This window comes from Delphinapterus leucas, chromosome 13 (assembly GCF_059928025.1).
Source record: "Delphinapterus leucas isolate spDelLeu-1000000601 "Yukka" chromosome 13, BTC_Dleu_Yukka2, whole genome shotgun sequence".
NCBI classification, from domain to species: Eukaryota; Metazoa; Chordata; class Mammalia; order Artiodactyla; family Monodontidae; genus Delphinapterus; species Delphinapterus leucas.
The window spans coordinates 38,418,789-38,430,512 of record NC_143141.1 but is presented as its reverse complement, the minus strand read 5'-3'; the positions used below and the strand labels follow the sequence as shown (position 1 = coordinate 38,430,512).

The 11,724-nt window shown below is 48.0% G+C and overlaps 1 protein-coding gene and 1 pseudogene across 6 annotated transcripts in view; both read left to right on the top strand.

The window, feature by feature from the left end:
- MEIS1 (Meis homeobox 1) overlaps nt 1-2,205 on the top strand; it is a 138,783-nt gene extending 136,578 nt beyond the window's left edge. For 2 of the 6 annotated variants that reach the window (XM_022597328.3, XM_089923082.1), the window contains one exon: nt 1-2,200. This exon is cut by the window's left edge and continues 493 nt beyond it. The gene's annotated coding sequence lies outside the window, so the exon portion shown is untranslated. The other 4 variants (XM_089923086.1, XM_089923084.1, XM_089923087.1 and 1 more) reach the window with 4 other exon arrangements.
- A 57-nt stretch (nt 2,206-2,262) lies between these two features.
- LOC149747732 (uncharacterized) lies at nt 2,263-9,754 on the top strand (annotated as a pseudogene).
- The last annotated feature ends 1,970 nt before the right edge of the window (nt 9,755-11,724 follow it).

Below are 11,724 nucleotides of genomic sequence, written 5' to 3'. Positions count from 1 at the left end.
AGTGAACTATTGTAAATGCTATTATACTGTTATCCATATTACGTTGTTTCTTATAGATTTTTTAAAAAAAATGTGAAATTTTTCCACACTATGTGTGTTGTTTCCATAGCTCTTCACTTCCTCCAGAAGCCTCCTTACATTAAAAAGCCTTACAGTTATCCTGCAAGGGACGGGAAGGTCTGATCTGCAGGATTTTTAGAGCATTAAAATAACTATCAGGCAGAAGAATCCTTCTTCTCGCCTAGGATTTCAGCCATGCGCGCTCTCTCTCTGTCTTTCTCTCTCTCTCTCTCTCTTTTCCTCTCTCTCCCTCTCTCTAGCCTGGGGCTTGAATTTGCATGTCTAATTCATTTACTCACCATATTTGAATTGGCCTGAACAGATGTAAATCGGGAAGGATGGGAAAAACTGCAGTCATCAACAATGATTAATCACCCGTTGCAGGCCTTGTCTTAAGGAGACTGGTAGGAGGAGGCATGGAAACCAAAAGGCCGTGTGTTTAGAAGCCTAAGTGTCACATCAAGCATCACTGTCCCCATGCAAAAACCACCACCTTATACATCACTTCCTGTTTCATGCAGCTCAAAAACATAAACTGAAGATTTATTTTTAATATGTTGACTTTATTTCTGAGCAAAGCATCGGTCATGTGTGTATTTTTCCATAGTCCCACCTTGAAGCATTTATGTAGACATTGTAAATAAATTTTGTGCAAAAAGGACTGGAAAAATGAACTGTATTATTGCAATTTTTTTTTTTGTAAAAGTAGCAGTTTGGTATGAGTTGGCATGCATACAAGATTTACTAAGTGGGATAAGCTAATTATACTTTTTGTTGTGGATAAACAAATGCTTGTTGATAGCCTTTTTCTATCAAGAAACCAAGGAGCTAATTATTAATAACAATCATTGCACACTGAGTCTTAGCGTTTCTGACGGAAACAGTTTGGATTGTATAATAACGCCAAGCCCAGTTGTAGTCGTTTGAGTGCAGTAATGAAATCTGAATCTAAAATAAAAATAAGATTATTTTTGTCATGCTGACTCCACTGCTTGAAAAATTTGTTTACTGCCCCCCAAATTTTTCATGATCAATGCAGTAAATATAAAACTTAATTTTAGCTCCCTAAGATACATATGCATTTGAAAATTTGAACCACAAAGTAAATTATTTAATAATAGGCACTGATTTCTTTAAGCTGACTTAATGAACTAATATCAGCAAATGTAAGGCCTAAGGGCACTAAACTAACTGTAGACTCCGATTACAGCCAACAGAATTACTCATTTAATATCAGTGAAATTATTCTTGCACCTAATGGCAAACCTAAGGACTGAGTTACATCTTTCACTAAGGATGTTACCTAGGATGAGCAGTATATGTTTATTAGGAAATTAACTACATGAATGGAAGAGACCAGACTTCAAAATCTAATTTTTATAAATATGCTCTATGTTCTCATTGGATAAAACTGGTTATTAACCAATTTTCCAGAACAGCTGTACAGAATTTCTGCATGGCAGCCAGCTAGATGGTACAAAATAACATGTTTAAGCTGTAATAGCTTATAATTTCATTGAAATAAAATTGCGGCTATGAAAAGTGCTCCCCAAAGCTAAGGAAAATATACAAATATTTTAATTAAGGCAAATCCGTTTTAAAAAATCAGGCTTTTAGTAGTGACTGCTTTGTAAACAAAGGATGGGTTGGAGGAGAGTGCCTTAAACTCAAGCCTGACATTCAGGCCCATGTCACCCTATAAACCCGCCCTGAACAATTCTATTTTCTATTTGAGAAGAGAAACCAGCTGTGGGTTGGGTTTACTAGGTGACGTGTGATTGACTGACTCACCTGCTGGAGCGGCAGAGCACTCTCTCACCTTTTGTTTATGGGGCCTTGTTTCCGAACACGTGGATCAGCAGAAAGGGAGCGAGGCTCACCCTTCTGCAGCCTCTCCGCGCCTCCGCCCTCCCCCTCCCCAAATCTATGGGATTGTTTCAATTTCCTATTTGGACCCAGTGGCAATTCTTCGTCTACATAAATAGTCCCTATTCGTGAAATAATTCTCTTTTGATAGGTGGTTACTAGCAGTTAACAACCATTTATTTACTTTAAAAATTAATAATAAACTTTATAAACTAACCATCGATTTGCCCCTCCTCTCCAGTCCGTGCCCGGGTGAGTTGGTTATTTTCAGCCTTTATTCTTGAGGAAGCTCTTGCCGGGTGGGGGAGGGAAAGAAAGAGGAGGGAGGGAGGGAGGGAGGGAGGGAGGGGGGGCAGGCACTAGGAGAAGAAGGGTACTAGTGAAGGAGAATTAGGGAATATGGAGGCTATGGAGAATCAAGATCATTAGTGTTCAGTGAATTAGAAAAAATAAAACAACCTGTGTTCTTTCCCTGCGTTCCCCCCTCTGCGTGCCGGTTTTGTGTGAGCGTTGCTGTCGGCGGGTCCTTTTTCCCCCTGCCTGGGCACCCCTACCTCCCCCTTAATGCTATTTCAGCTTTTCCTCTTGCAAATTTCAGAGCCAGCTCCGAGGTTATTGAGGACCCTTAACCGAAAGACGGAAATAATAGAGGTGCTGAGAGTGTTTTTGATGTTTCTTAAAAGGCAAAAACAAAACGCCCTCTTCTAAACAAGGGCACGCAATTGTACCTGATTTTTATTTTTATTTGCGGGGGGTGGGGGTGGTGGGCGCCGGTTGAATGAGACTACTTTTTAATATGATTTAAATACTTTTCCGAAAAAAATTTTAAAATTCCCCTATCGTATTTAATCAGCTGCAATTATAACACATTCGAAATGAATAATATGCCTTGACAGTATTTTTATTGTTATTGTTCATTGCATGATGTTCGACTGCTTTAGAAGCACAGGAAGGAGAAGTAAACGCGCTACAAATGGGGAATTACCCTCGTTTAGCATTAAAATTCATTTAGATAAAATTGCCACAAACATTTAAATGGGAAGATTAGTTCCCCCTCACGCCTTATTGCACTCGCTCAATGGTTCCGTTAAGAACATTTTACACGTTGGAAATTCCGTCTTCTCAGACGGCTTGCTGTTTCCTAGTTACCCACATTCAAAGCAAAGGCAGCAGCAAAGGCAGCCGCAGCAGCAGCAGGAAAAAAAAAAAAAAGTTTTGGCAACTGGTCTGCAATTCATCCGCTTCTGGCCCCAGCCTTCCCTCCGCCCACAGCAGCCCGCCCCCACCCATCACCTTTCCCCTCCCCACCTCTTCTCCCCTCCCCCCCACTAGGTAACTGGCAGAGTTCTGTCGAGGAAACACGTTGCTGAGCTGTATAGTATTTGTATATAATGTTAATACAAAGAACTATCAAAAAGCCAGTCTGTCCCTCTCCCAGTCTCCCCACTCCTGCTTCTGCTCTGAATTGAGGGTTTACTTTGAAAGCGCTGAGTTTCTCACATCCCCAGCTCTGAGCCCACAAGGCACGTTTTTTGGCTTTCTTTTCTGCCTGGGCACTTCCAGGAAATACACCACTGATTCTTGCCTGTTTTAGAAACGTGTGAAAGAATTACTTTGAAAAAGTCCGTGCAACGTCTAGTTTCTCCCTCTCCTTTCACCGTCTCTCTTTCCTTCTCCCTCTGCCTCTCCCTCCCCCTCTTTCTCTCCCTCCTTCCCTCTTTCTCCCCCCCCCTTCGCAGAGCCGCTGGAAAAGAAGAATGTCGGCTTCGACTGCCATCTTTTGGGGATTTGGAAAAACGACTCGGTAGGAATCCGAGGGAGGCGGGGGTCGCGAGGGGTGGGGGGAAACCCCCTTATTATCCTGTGTCGGAACTGGCTCCCTTAATCTGATGCTTAAATATTTGATGTGGAAAAATTACCCATAAAATTAGTTACTAACAATTTCAAATTGAAATCACTTATCGAATTATAAACGCATTAAAGCTGTATGGATGGTATTAGGAGTTCCTCGGGAAGCAACGGGTGTCTCCTTCCAGTGCGCCCAGCCGGAGAGCTTCGTCCCGGGGAGAGGCACCCCCGCGGAGCCCGGGGACGGGGTGGGGAGGGCGGCGCTCGGGGCGCGAGCGTCCCCGCCGGGGGAGGGGACGAGCGGCGGCCAGGCCCGGGCGGAGGCTCCGGCTCGCTCTGCTCTAGGGGGCCGGGAGAAGGGAGAGGAAGAAGCGGAGGTGGGAGGCTCCGACCCCAGGAACTAGGCGCCTACTAGGAAACTTTGTTCTGAAAAGCAAAAACACCAGCGCCACCCGCCCCCTCCCTCCCTCCCGCGTCTCCCAGGCGGCGCGCAGACTTTGCGCGCAGGGTTGGTTGCTGTGCGCAGCGTCCCCCGAGTCTGCGGCCGGGGCGGGAGGGGAGATGCCGGTGGCCTGGGGCTGGGGCTGCGGCTGCGGCTGGGCCCGCCTCCGCGCGCCGAGAAATCCCGCGGGCCGCGGCGGTAGCTGCGAGGATCCGGGCCTGAGCGCGGCGGCCTCTGCGTCCTAATCCTGAGTCCTGGGCGGGTGCAGGGCGGACAGGTCTCTGCGTAGAGCCCAGAGCACCCTGGGGGTGGGGGGTGAGGGATCGGTTCCGGCACCTCCAATAGCCTCCTACCTCCTCCCCAACCCAACAGGAAAGTCAAGTCTAAGGGGCTGCAGACTTCGTCTCTGGAGACGAGGCGACCCCGGGTCTGCGCAGAAGGTTGTGGAGAGGTACCTCCTGGGGGACTCCGGGCCCCCTTCCCTCTGAACGGCTCGGCTCGGGGTGCTTTGTGGTAGACGAGAGGCTTCTTGATGGACTCTGCGTCCGAGTCCCGCCGCGACTCCGGGAGCAGGACTGCGAGAACTTGGGACCCGGGGCCACTTGGGACCTGGCTAGCGCCCGCCAGGCGCAACTGGGGAGCCGTGGGCAGCACCCCGACGCCTTAGGCAGGAGCTCCTCGGGATCACTTTAAAGCCTCCACAAACTTTCTCCTGACTTTCGGATCCCAGCAGGTCCTCGGCCCAAGTGAAAACAGTAAAAACCTGCCGATGCAGAACTCCCGGGTAGGCGCTTGGACGCCGGGTGGAGTGGCGTGGAATGGGGTCGTGGGGCGCCCTGCCTGGCCAGTCATTTCACCTCGTTTCACTCCCCTCTCCTGGGCCACCCCTCACCCACTTGACTGTGGGGCAGCCCGTGGCACTCAATTGGCCAGGTGCGGAGTCTACACGAGGTTGGGAATCCCAGGGCCCAGGACAGAACGGTGAAGGAGAGAGAATGGGAAATCGCCCCTTGAGGGGGTCGCTGATGGCGGGGAGGTGGGGTGGGGTGGGGTCTCATTTTGGCCCCATTTGCCTGCCAACGAGTCCGTAACCTTCTCTCCCAAGGCGGAGCTGTAAAGGAAAAACAAAAACAAAAAACCCAACATACTGAGCAATCAGTTAGCCAACATTTGAGCTTTTAAGAGTCTTTGCCCTAAAAACGGGTATCCCGGGGGTCTTGGTGGGGAGATGAGGGGCATTTGAGGGTCTCAGTTACGGCGGGCCGCGTCCTGCCTACTACCCGCCCGGCGCGCTCAGCCCACCGCGGGGAAACCCAGGCGCTGAAGCCCTGGAGAAAAGGGATTTAGTTTTAAGCCAGTCTCCCATTGATCGGGTCGGTAATTCCTACCCCTGCCCACTCGCAGACACACTCACCTCTACCCTAAAGCATTAAGTTCATTACGCGAGCAATGATCTTAATCTCCAGGCGGAAAACGAGTCCCGGGACCTCGCTGATTGGGGAAGCAGTGAATAAAGTCACCTGCTCCCGCACCCGCCCGGCCGGCTTCTCAGGGCGGGGGGCTTCGAGTGGCAGGGTAAGCTGCGCAGGGGTCCCGCGTTCCACGCCGGGGCGTTTCCCGCAGGGGTCAGGGGACCCTGTGTCTGCCTTCTTCGGGATGGCGACCTTCTCGAAGGGTGGGATTGCGCTCGCTCGCTCTCTTCCTCCCCTCCCTTCCATTTTCTTCTTGGGGCTACCCCCTCGCATTTCCGCGCTCTCTTCCTCCTCCTTCCCCCCAAAGTGGCGAGTTGCCCTTCCCTTCCAAGTGTCCCCAGGCACACACACCCCCACCCCCACCCCCGCCTCGCAGCCGCAGGTCCAGCACGCAGTGCGGGTAACCCATCACCTTTTGGCGCCCGGCTACTTCACCCACCAGCGGGGTCATGGGTGGATGGGGATCGCTCAGCGAAGCCCTCTTGAAGCCACTTGCCGAGGGCACCCTGGGGCCTTTAGACAACCGGATTCCTCGATCTAGGGGAGATCCCTGCGCCCATTGATAATTCCAATTCAAAGAAAGTCAGCGAAGCGGCAAACATCCCTCGCAGACGCTTGCTCCCCATTCCCACCCACCCCCCCAACACCACCCTCCTGCCTTGGCATCGAGCAGCGTCTGACACCGCAGGGAGATGGAGGCGAGCCACGCGCCCCAGTCCTTACTGGCAGACCCACGAGGCGCCAGCTTGTTCTGGAGACTCAGTTTCCACCGGACAATCATGCAAGCGGGGAAAACAACGCGATGGCTGTGTAAACCCCGTTTCCCTCACCACCACCACCCCATCTGATTTTCAAAACATGCATTTTCAGGTAGTCCTAAACTGTGAACAGCGAGCTTTGTGTGTTATCTAGTGGGGGTGGGGATGGAAGAGGAGACTCCCACCGCCCGCTCCAGTCTTTAATGTCTGAAATAACGAAATGCCTGTGTGGCAGCTGCTGCTTGAGCCAAAACTAACTCTTTGGAAGACAGAAAAGAGTGAAAGGCAAAGAAAGACTGTTCATTTTTTTTCCTTTGGTGCCGTTTGGGATGTCATCTGTTTCCTTGGCGACTGTGTTCAGCCCCAGGAGCCCCTGGGCTCCTGGATTGTTAGGGGGGAAAAAGCATGCTATTTCTGCACCGTCATTTATCACTGTCACCGCATAATGATTCCCCTTGCAGCCCCTTATTGATGTTTGTAATTGCATTATCTCATAAAGGAGGATGATCAATGAAACCGAGCCGTGCATTCTGGGGTCAGAGGAAGCCAAAGTACTGTTTGTCCCCTTTAATACAACAAGTACTCATTATCTTTAGGTCTGCATTCAAAAAATGATCTGATCTGGGGCTGACCCTGTCGGACATCCCAACACTTTTTAAAACGCGGTTTGTGTAACCTTTTGCTTAAATGCTAAATCAAGTACCTGTCTTGCATTTCAACGAAACAAGATGCTAAAACTGAATGGGAAAAGCGTTTCTTTTTCTTTTTCCTTTTTTTTTTTTTTTCGGGAGGGGTGCGAGGGTGTGATCGTCTGAAGATGCGCGCAGTTTTACACTGCAACTGCTTAGTGAGATAATGTAGAAAAAGCAACCCCCATCAACAAGGGACCCAAGTTATCTAATGAATGAAAAAATTGGGGTGAGGGGGGAAAGGTATCTGGGAGCATTTAACAAGGTCGGTACTAAAAGATCAGAATGAAACCACATCCGGTTTAATTAATAAGAGCTATAAACTGAAATAATTCCCCATGATTCTGCCCTTGCTTCTCCCTTTTACAGAGTCATATCTCTTCGTTTTAGATAAATGACTTTTGTGCCTGTTCGATTCTCACAACAATAACTAAATCAGTTGCACGCTCTGTATCTGAAGCCTTCTACAAACTCCAGCAAATAAAAAGAAGTTCATTTGTCTATTAAGGCAAGTATTTAGTTGAGCAGAAATGTCCCAGTAACACTGAATGGAGTTCATGTAATCCCAAGAAAATCAAGTCATCTTGTTGCACTGAAGTAAATGAAAAAACACAAAGGAGGAAAGGTCCAAGTGTAATTTTAAACTAAATGCATTATTGGACTGTCACAGTGAAAACTGTGCTTGTGTGGCTGGGATGGAGGGAGTAGACATCAACTTAGCTCACATTTAACTGAAAGGTTTTATAAAAGAAACAAGTATCCCAGGGTTGGTTATCATTTTAATTTGTGGAAAGAGGAGAAATGGAGACAATTTAAATTCATCATCTCAGTACATTAGGGTGAGTAACTCCTTCAAAGACAAAATTAAGCAAAGAGCTTATTTTAAACATTGCAAGGCTGTATTACCAAAAATAAGTTTCCAGTCTTCTGAAGATGAATTCTTCCATGTTAATAAGACTACCAAAAAGAGAAAAAAGAAAAGACTAGGACCAGTTGTTTATTTTAAAAGTTCTAGAAATAATTTCTAAATAATGTAAATCAATATTTTAAATAAAAGATCTAAATGAAAAACCTTCACCATATAAGAAAATGAGGACTAGTTAAATAAAATAGTGTGTCCCGATAATTTGACACCTTGACATAAGACCTTAAATCGAATGATAGCAAATGAAGGGCAAAAATACTCCCCTTTGGAAAAAGAACTTTAATAATAAAGCTTTAAAAAAGTTTTAATTGTGTCGAACCATCATTTAATTTTTCTCTAGGGCAGATTCTTCTAAAAAGTATTATTTCCCAGGAATTCTGTTAAATCACTTTGAAATAGTATGTGTTTTGTATTGTTTAAATATTGTGGCACTTTCGTTCTTTGAAAATGCTCAGACTGAAATGGATATGCAGCCACGCATATATTTACTATAAATGGTGTCTTGTCGTTAACATAAAATATTAAAGGGAAAATAAAACTTTGGGCTTTGTCAGTTGAGATAGAATTTTTTAGCATACTACTCTGATTTTCCAAAACACACAAATGAAACGCCTTGATTTTAACCAATCAACACAAATCTTTCTCTTATTTGGTTGGGGATGTGGCATCCTGTACGTTTTCTATTTTTAATATTTACTGTTATAGCCCACGGTTAAAATAATGAAAAATTAGTTTCGTTTCAGATATTATTTATTTATGGAACGAACATGATTAAAACATAAACACACACAAACTGCAGCTGCAACAGAAAAAAAACTTGATTTACGGTTATTAAATCTTTGATCGTCATGTTAATGTTTCTTTTTCTACCTTTCATTTGCATTTTAATCTATCGAATCTTTACAATTTTGCTGCTTCCTATTTCAATGATTGATTACAGGTCTGAAATAAGAAAAACCAAGCCTAGCTTTTCTTTTTCCTTTCTTCTATTCGCTTTCTTTTTTCTTCCCCCCCCTTCCCCCTTGTTAGATTTCTGAAACTTTCTCTCAATGCTAATGTAGACGGGACAAATTAATTCTGCTCTTTTAAATGTCAAAGATATAAATAAAAAATGTTTTCTGTCCCAAATGTGAATATTTTCCCAGCCGTTTGTTTTCCAGTCGTAAAAGATCATCCCAGCAAAACGCAATTAACAGTGAAACACACACCCACGGCGGCGTGGATTTTTTAAAAAGGACGTGTTTTTTGTGAGTTAAAGAAAGGTGAGAAGTTCATCGTCCCTTCATCATCAGTAGCCTGGCGCGCGGCTTCTTTTCTCTCTTAACACACACTCAGAGATTTGGTCTCGAGTTCTATCTGTGATCTAAGTCACACAAACAAAAACAAGCCTGGTGGGGGCTTGCGGTGATTAAGTTGATTTCTTGAGACAAGCAGTATAAAGACAAAAGGGGAAGCGACGCAGGACTGTTTGTTTTCTTTCCCCAGCTTACCACTGCCCCTTTGCCCCTTTCTCCCCCCACCCCCCCCACTCCCTCCCCCGATTTCCCCCGCTTCGCGGATAAGATGGTCATTTGCTGACCGCTCTGCCGGTACGCGTCACTTTTCGCGCTGGTGTGAAAGCGAGTGTGGCGGTGGTTTTGGAAGGCGCCGGCCGGGCGTAGGCTGGGCGCATCCTCCCGGCAGGGCTGCGGGTGGGGGGGGGGGCGCGGGGGCCCTGGGACTCTGGAAGGCTCTGGCCGGGAACAGATTGCGCCTCGGGCCCGGCTGGGGTTCGGGCTCGGGGTGAGAGACGCGCACCTCGCCGTAGCAGAGGAGGCGAGCCTCAGGTGCGAGAGCCCAGGCCGGATGGGAGCGCGTGCAGCTTCTCCCGCCAGCCGCAAGTCTGGGCACCTGAGAGGAGCGCCCGCACCCCCAGCCCAACTCCGCGTCCGCGCCTCCGGGCCGAGCCCTCTCGGTGAGGTTTTAATGCCTGCGGGCGCAGAGGAGCCGGCAGAAGAGTGAGGACCGACTTCTCCGGCGGGTCTAGGCTGCTCGCGCTCTTGTCCGCGTGTGGCGCGCTATGCCCGGGCGGAGGGCGAGCCGGGGGAAGTCGGAGGGACGGGACGCCCCCACCCCGAAATCTCTGTGTGGGCAGGCACACCAGCAAGAATCGGGGTGAGGGCCGTGAGAGTGAGAAATGGCCCAGGCAGAGTCTTTCCAGATCAGCCTCTGGGCTCCGTGCGCACCCAAGGGCGTGCCCACGGGTGGGGGCGCCGACCATCTTCCCCCGGCTGGGTCCCCCGGGCTCTGCGTAGCTCCCTTTCTCCTAGAGACCCCAAGGGTGGCTGCCGCGAGGGGGTCGATCTTCATTAAAGTGGACGCACCAGGCGGTTAAAGGGGGGGGGGAAGATATTTGATCCGGGTCGACCCTTTGTCTTGAAGCAGATTAGGCAGCCTAGAAATAGGAGGAAAAACAGAAAGTCTAGACAGGAAAACTTACTGTGTTCACAAAATATAAAAATGAACCGAGCGGTCTGGTACCTCAAGGGGTGAAGATAGATCCTTGTAGACAAGAGGGAAGACGAGACTGGGAAGATTTAAAGTGAAAGAAACCGCAGATTATTAAGAAAGTAATAGTAACGTGTCCCATACAGTACGGTTTTATTGTTGGGTAGTAACTACCCGATTTATTTATTGCCAGGTCTATATAATAGAGATAATGACCACAAACTCAAGATAAATTATTAGGCGCCCAGCCGGACAATTCTTTTTTTATTTAAGAGAGCGAATCTGAAAGGTGAGACTCATCTCCCCTCCTCAAAGATCCGTCTTGCCTTCTACCATATTAAAAGCATGACAGGCAAATAAATAAGTGCTGCGGGGTTTGTGTGGGTAGGCCTGCAGAATTTATTTCAGGTGAGAGAGGAACATGCACTGAATATGAATTTCCGCAGGAGCTGCGGAGTGATGTCTTCTCAGCGCCCCCCCTTCCTCCCAGTCTCCCTCCTTTTCTGTGGGAGCAGAGAGCGTCCCCTGATAAAAACATTAATGTGTCATGTCTCAACTCCCTATTCCTTGACATATAGGTTTGGGGAAAGGTGAGGGGCAATGAAAAATGCAAAATGCGTCCCCAAGGTAGGTTGACTTGCTGGGACTGCTTAAAGCGATTCTCGCCGACAAAGGGAAGGGTGAGTTGCAATTACGACTTCCAGTAGGGGGGCGGTATCGGAACTATGTTAATATCATTTCGAAATATGCAAAATGATGCAAAAAGTTTGCTGTCCTCGATCTGGTACGGGCCCTCACCAGCTGGACAGGTCCCAGGGGGAGCCTCCTGGCTCTTGGACCTGTCTGCTTTTCTTGGCCCTCAGTTTCTCTCCCCTGCGCAGGGTAAACAATCCTAGAGTCAGGTGATGGAATTATAGATGACCTTGCTCGTTGACCGGCGAGGGCAGAAGGGAGAGGGCGACCTCAGGTATTGGCTCCATCTGACGCAATGGCTGCAAGAATATTCACCCGGCTGGCCTTGAACAAGGCGGCCTCCGAACGCTTCTCACCTCTCACCTGCGCTCGGCGACAACTCAGGCGGATCGGAGCCTGCCAGGTTGAAGTCAACATTCTCTTCCGATACTTTTTTCCCTTTTTCCTCATTTTTTGGGGTGGGGAGTAATTTCAGACATAGAGT